General features: G+C 54.1%; 1 protein-coding gene across 2 annotated transcripts in view; it reads left to right on the top strand.

Moving 5' to 3' along the window:
- The first annotated feature begins 1,786 nt into the window (after positions 1–1,786).
- The window catches only part of ARAP1 (ArfGAP with RhoGAP domain, ankyrin repeat and PH domain 1), a 63,403-nt gene continuing 57,819 nt past the window's right edge, over positions 1,787–7,370 (top strand). For both annotated transcript variants that reach the window (XM_076002287.1, XM_076002292.1), the window contains exon 1: positions 1,787–1,908. The gene's annotated coding sequence lies outside the window, so the exon portion shown is untranslated. The remainder of the gene's footprint in view (positions 1,909–7,370) is intronic.

Here is a 7,370-nt window from a genome sequence, read left to right as displayed (position 1 = left end):
GCCCTGGTCCCCTGCTTTTACAGTTAATTGTGTTAATGTTATTGATTGCCTGACTTTTGATCCTTCAGCCTTCTCCACATTTCCCTGTGGGGGGCAGGGCGGGCCAAGGAGGGGTTGTTACCCCTCCTCTTGTCCAGTCTGTTCTATTCTTTCAGTCTGTTCATTAGTTCATTCTTCATCCATGCACTTGTCCTTGTTGTACATTTTTGCCATTCACACCAGGCTATTTGGTTACCTTTCACAACTCTAAGGGAAGGAGCAGGCCTGGCCAGAGGCCCTGGTCAGGGCTCCCAGGGCAGGTTCTACTGTGTGACTTTAGGCCTTGCAAGCCCCTTGGGTCCAACCTATGAACTGGGGGCCTGACACTCTCCTGTTGCCAGAGAAGGGAGGGGGAGGGGGCTGTGGGGCCTCAGAGGTGAGGGTCGGTGGCATGTCCTGGAGGAGGGAGCTCAGGGCTGTAGCTGGAGGGACCAGGCTCTGTGATTCATGCCCTTCCTAGGTCACGTTGAAGACCTCAGGACTGTGTAACAGAAATGGTGCCCTCTCATCCTGTGTTCCACCAGGTTGCTCTGAGCTCTAGAGGGCTGCCTGGGTCTGTTCTCTGTGGCCCCCAGGTGCCTTCTGTTGCCAGGTTCAGAGGAGGGTCCTGAACTCAGCTCCTCTCCATTGTTTTTTCCCCCATATGAATGAACTTGGGGCCTGGAAGTTTCTCCCCAAGGTCTGGCTCTGTTCTCTCCTCCCAGAAAGCTCCTTGCCTCGGCCCTGCCAGTGGAAAACACAGTCTATTCAGTCCACTCTTTCCCAGAGGGACAGGGTAAATGGCCAGTGGGCAGTGGGCAGGAGATTTTATAACTCACCAAGATGGGTTCCAATCCCATCTTTGTCCAATACTAGCTTTGTGACTTTGGGCAAGCTCTGGAACTTGTTGAAGCTTTATTTCCCTACTCTATAATCTAGGGTGACAATTTTTATCTTCAAACAGAGAGTAAGGACAGAGATAAAAGGAATAAATTGCCCAGCACTGGGCCTGGCATGTAGTAGGGGCTCAAATTAATGACACTTTCCTTTTCTTGAGGTAAACCCCCATGCCCAACCTGGTGAGAGCTCTCCTTCCAAATATTCCCTTTGTGCATGTGGAGAAATAGAAGCCCAGAGAAGTTAAAGTCTCTGGCATGGCTGGCCCCAGAGGTGACCCAGAAATACCTGCCAAGCCTGGGGCCCTCATCTGTGTATGTGCTGGGAGGATGGGCAAGAATCTCCCCTTCTCTAGGCCTGGGTGCTGGGGTCCTTGGGAGGTACGACTGACTGGGACTCTTCCCCAGATCCTTGCCTTTGGGATATGTGGAGCCCAGGAAGAGAAGTGGGATACCCTTCCGTGGTGGCGGAATGTGGTGGGGGAAAGACTTCTTGTAGGGGAGGGAGGGTCAGGGACCACATTTGCTTGGACTACAACTGCTCCCATCGCCCTGGGGGTGTGGGCGGGCGGGGGTGCGTGGGGCTTACCCCTCTCAAAGCAATGACTCACCAGAAGAGGGGTGGCGAGCGGCCGGGAGACTCCGGGAGAGATGGAGACTCAGCGCGCGGGGCGGCGGGGTGGACTTGAGCCCGGAGACAGGAGGACTTGCAAGCAGCGAGAGGGGCTGGAGAGAGACACCGGGACCGACCGGTCGGGCAGGCGGGTCAGGCTAGCAGACTCAAGGACTGCGATTAGGCGGAGGGGCGGGGCCAGGGGGCGGGGCGGGTCCCGGCCCCTGTCCCGCCCTTCCCTCCCCTGGGCGTCACGTGGGGCGGGCGGAAGCGCCCGGTGGGGTGGGCGCGCCTGGCCGGTTGCTGGGAATTGGCTGTGGCGGCTCGAGTTGGTGGTGGCGCCGGGACACCTGGTCCCCGCGTGGTCTTCGCTCAAAACAGGTCAGTGCTGCTGCCGGGGCCTCCCCGTCCGCAGCCCCCTCGCCAGATGTGTACTGCAGGTTCCCCATTCTGCAGAGGGGAACGTTGGGCGCCTACTTCCCCAGGTCCTCTTGACGGTTTTCCTGCCCTGTAATAGTGATGGGGGTCGCCTCCTGAGGATGGGCGGTTGGGCTAGAGACAGTAGGGAGGAGGGTGAACCAGCGGGACTCGGGCTCCCAGGCTCCGGAACCAGCCCGCCCTCGGGTTCCTTGGTTTTCCCCTCTGTGAAATGAAGGCTCCCCCCTCGTTGACCGCCGAGACCGCTACACTTCTGCGGATCCGTATGATCCTATGCCCTGGACCTGGGGCTCCAGTGACCTTGGGCAGGCTACTTCCGGTCTCTGAGCCTCAGTTCCCCACCAGTAAATGGGAGCACGGCTTCCCAAGAGTCCCTACCTGGCCCAGTTGCTGAAAAAGGAGGTGTGTGTTCACTGAATGGGGTCAAGTTGAGAGTGGGTGATTGGGACTGGAGAGTGAAGAGAGAAGTCTTGGAGTGGCAGCCTGCAGGGAGGGCATGGGGTGGGTGTTTGGTCCCAGATCTCCAGCGGTGGTTTTTTGTGCTGGGGAACTCTGGTCATCACAGTAGGGCTTCTGCCATATGCACTCCCTTCCCCCAAATCCCATGTCCTGGGGAGCCTTCCCTGATCCCCCGACTAGGTGGGAGGAAAGGTCTTCAGGGCCAGGTATGTGGGTGTACTCTAGGAAGGATTTACTGCCTGTTGGATCCCGGGGTCCAGACTGAGGCACTCATGATGCCTGTCCTTGGAGAGCACCCAGTGCTCAGGCTGGGGAAGACCACCCACCAGGATCATTACAGGGTAGAAGGATCCCAGCAGAGCCACGAAGACAGGTGTGGACAGGTGCAGATCCAGGAAGGAGGGAATGATTAGAATGGGTTTGGCTGTTACGTGGCAGTTTAAGGATAGGGGCGGTCCAAGGAGGGCATTGCTTGTGCAAAGGCAGGAACTTGAATGGTGTGTTTTAGGAATGGCAGGAAGATGGATGTGGCTGGAAGTGTAGCAGGGGTAGGGGTGTGGAGAGAACTCATCCTTGTGTGCCATGCCTGGAGGACCCTGCTTCCCCATTGGTTACTTGCTCACTGGGGTAGGGTAGGAGGATGGTGTCCCAGGCAGAGTACTGATGACTGGTGAGGTGGAGTGGGCAGATGCCACCGGGACATGATTACCCCAGGCTTTGTTTGGCTTTCAGGCGTCCCCACTGGGCCCAGCCTTATGTCCCCACTACCCAGGCTCCAGCCATGCTTATCCTGGCGTCAAGTCTCAGCCTTTTGTGTAGATTGCTTGTCCCCCTTCCCCCACAGAAGTTTTCTCCCCATCCACATCCACAGGTCCTTTAGGACTAGGGCTTTCAGAGGTAGGCTGCTTATTGCCCCTCATTCCTGTCCAGCCCTTTACTCCTGTGTAGTGGCACAACTTAGAAAGGGTCTCCTTGGAGCTCTGTGGGGAAGGGGCCTGCAGAGCCATGGGGCTGATTGGGACCTGGGGCCCAGAGTCCTTATGCAGCCCGCAGCCACTATGTGACTCTGAAAACCCCCAAACTCCTCAGAACCTCTATTCCTCTATTTCCCCATCTGCAGGATGGGGTGATCAGCCCTGGCCTCATGCTCCAAAGAGACTGTGCTGAGTCAAGAATTGGGCCTATGTGAATCTAAGTCTTGCCCCTAGCGTTGAGCATTTGAATGAAGGAAAGGGAGAACCCAGAGGAAGGGGTCAGTTCAGAGGGGTAGGAGGCTTCTGAGAGTACTGAGAGCTACTGGTAGACCAAGCCTAGGGCATTGGCTGCAGGGGCCCCCTTTCCTTCCCACCCTATTCTCCCTTGGCTGAGCTCAAAGCCATCCGCCAATGCCCAAACAAGTGGCCTCTGTTCCCAGGGGAGGGGGAGGGGAGGCGGCCCTGGGCTCCAGGCCCATCTGTCCAGCACTGACCCTGGCCCCCGCCCCTCGCTCTGGGTCTTAACCCTTGGGGGCCTGGACTGGGCCTTGGACTGCTTGAGGGCTGGTGCCCTCTGCCCACTAGCTATACCTCTACCCTGCTTTAGGCTCCCAAGGGTTCTGCTATATCCGGAGGGGATGCAGTAGGATATTAGTTGGAAATGGGGAAGGAAGAGGGAAAGGCTGGAGCAGGTATCACCACGGATAGAGACCACTGGGTCCAGAAGCTTCTGTCACAGTTGGGGAAACTGTGGCCAAGAGCCAGAGGTCAGGCCAGGATCCCACAGGGAGACTTGGTGGGATTCTGGACCAACTCTGACTCCTAGTCTGGTCTCTCATGGGGAAAGGTGAAGGAAGGGGAGGGAGCTCCCTTTCATTGAGAACCTACTGTGTGCAGACCGAGCACCCAGTACTTTGTACGTTATTTAACTTTACATCATGGCGTGAGACAAGGATGACCCTCCAGTGTCATGGGGGAAGAAATGGAGCCTCAGAGAGAACTGAGTAATGACATCAACAAGAATGGCACTGTCAGCAAACATGCCTATAGCACTGTTGTAGATACCATTATATTTATTAACCAATTTAATCCTGCCAACAACCTGAGAAGTTAGGTATCATTCTGCAGATATGGAAAGTGAGGGACAGAGAGGTTAAGGAACTTGCTGGATTGCAGGGGGTAAGTGGTGGACATGGGATCAGAGCCCAGGCATTCACCTCCTCTGGCTTGGTTTCCCTCCCCAAGCCTGATCCTACCCGTTGAGCTTTTCTCAGACCCTCCTCTGGTCTTAGCCAGGCTAGACTCAGCCCCCTGCACAGCCCTGGAACTGTTTCATATTCCCGGGAGGGTTCAGCGTGAGGGTGGCCGTTGCAGGGCCTGAATAGCGTAAGCATGTGGAGGGGCCCAGGAAGCCCCTTCCAGTGGGCACTCCCCACAAATCTTGGGGCCTGCCACTGACTTAACACTGGTGCCGCCAGCTGCCAGCTGTGATCAGAGAGGACATCTTGTCCGCCTACCCCACCCCTGGCCAGGCCCCACCTGTACATTGTAACCAGGGCTTTGTGGAGGGCAGTCCCAGATCAAAGAGGCAGATGACCTAGATGTCAGGGATGGGATGGGGGTAGTACAAGATTTGTCTTCTGAATGGTGTCTCTCTCTCTCTCTCTCTCTCTGTCATCCTTTGGGCTGTAATTCAGAAGGGAAGAGCCTGTCCTATGATTAGGACATCTGTCCTAGACTATTGGGGCAGTCAGAGAGGCTGGGAGAGGATGTGGAGTTAAGTAACTAGTTCAATAACAAATTATTTAATAGTAGTGATAATAGTAGCAGTGGCTATTGTTTCTTTGAAGCTTCCTATGTGCCAGGCAGTATGCTAAACACTTTATGTGCTGATTTCATTTAGTCCTCAACAGTAATCTTGTGGGGTAGATGTGTGTCCCCATTTTACAGATGAGGAAACTAAGGTCCTGAGAGGCTAATTGATTTGTCCAAGATCATCCATTACACAGAATAGCTGGGAATCTGAATTTCCATTGCTTCACAGTGAGAACCCTGAGCATTGGGAGGGAATGTAGACATATGAGACCCAAACCCAACCATACACTTGGAACTCCCAGTCAGGGTGACAGGCACCCTGTCTGTCCAGAGGGCTGCCTGGTTATGCAACATTGTGGAGCTGGAACGCCTGCAGGGGTATCCTGCTTGAAGACTGGACTAATTGCCATCAAGTTCTGAGCCTCCAGGGCCCCAGCCCTGGGATGAGTACCTTGTGGCGGTCTAGTTTCTGCTCTTTTCCTGTCCTATCCACCCTGTGTTTTTGTTTTTTTTTTTAATTTTTTTTTATTTTGGCATATTATGGGGGTACAGATTTTAAGGTTTCAATAAATGCCCATTCCCCCCCTCCGCCCAAAAGTCTGAGTCTCCATCATGACCATCCCCCAGATGGTGCACATCTCACTCACTATGTATGTATATACCCGCCCCCCTCCCCCCTCCCACCTGCCCAATACCCTATTACTGTAGCACCTATGTGTCTACTTAGGTGCTACTCAGTTAATACCAGTTTGCTGGAGAATATATCTGGTGCTTGTTTTTCCATTCTTGGGATACTTCACTTAGTAGTATGGGTTCCAGCTCTAACCAAGAAAATATAAGGTGTGCTATATCACCATTGTTTCTTAGGGCTGAATAGTACTCCATGGTGTACATATACCACATTTTATTAATCCATTCTTTGATTGATGGGCACTTGGGCTGTTTCCACAGCCTTGCAATTATGAATTGTGCTGCTATAAACATTCGAGTGCAGGTGTCTTTTTTGTAGAGTGTCACTGGATCATTTGGGTAGATGCCCAGCAATGGGATTGCTGGATCAAATGGTAGATTCACTTGGATCGCTTTAAGGTATCTCCATATTGCTTTCCACAGAGGTTGAACTAGTTTGCAGTCCCACACCCTGTGTTTTTTTTTTTTTTTTAATTCAGACAGAGTCTCGCTCCGTTGCCCAGCCTGGAGTGCCTTGTCATAGCTCACTGCAACCTTGAGCTCCTCTGCTCAAGCGATCTTCCCACCTCAGCCTCCTAAGTAGCTGGGACTATAGGTGCACCACCATGCCTGGCTAATTTTTTTATTTTTTTATTTTTTATTTTTCGAGACCGAGACTCACTTCTGTTGCCTGGGCTAGAGTGCTGTGGCGTCAGCCTAGCTCACTGCAACCTCAAACTCCAGAGCTCAAAGGATCCTCCCACCTCAGCTTCCCAAAGTGCTAGGATTACAGGTGTGCACCACCATGCCCAGCCGACCCTGGCTTTTGTTTAATACAGTGGTCTTCCAGACCCCATTTTGCTGATGAGGAGACCAAGGTCAGTAGAAGGTAAGTGGCTTGCCTGAAGGCTTTCAGCTGAGAGAAAAGAGAACTGGGACTGGAACCAAGGTGAAGGGTGCCTGAGGCCTACACTCCTCCTCCCTGCCTGGAGCCTGGTCAGGGCCTCCTGTAGCCCTGAGGGTCCCTCAGATGCTGCCCATACCATCTTGTCACAGGGTCCAAACTGGGAACCTACTTCCTCTTGGGGTGCTTGGGGTTTGCTGCAGTGGGTGTCAGGGACTGAACAAACCTGGAATGTGATTTCTGAGGCAAGAGCCAAGACGTGGAACCCACCTGGGGTCAAGTGTGCAGGGCTCAGGGCCAGAGGGGCCCAAAGGAGGCTTCAGGGATCAGAGAGTCCCCCCTGGGGGCATGCGGCAAAATCTTGTCATTACTCATTGTTGTGAGGACAAAGGTAAAGGCTAGGGGCAGGAGAGGAGGATCAGGACCTCTCTGGTCCACTCCTCTGTCCCCATTCTTAGGGCAGAGACCAGAGGCCATATGTAGAATCTTGTCTGCCCAGGGGCCTTGGGGGATCCTGGCCTGGCCCTTCCTCCTCCTGGCCAGGCCAGTGGGGGGATAAGGACAGGGGAGTAGTGGTGGGCTGA

Source organism: Microcebus murinus, chromosome 4 (assembly GCF_040939455.1).
Source record: "Microcebus murinus isolate Inina chromosome 4, M.murinus_Inina_mat1.0, whole genome shotgun sequence".
Classification (NCBI taxonomy): Eukaryota; Metazoa; Chordata; class Mammalia; order Primates; family Cheirogaleidae; genus Microcebus; species Microcebus murinus.
The sequence above is the reverse complement of the archived record's forward strand: the minus strand, read 5'-3'. Positions and strand labels throughout refer to the sequence as shown.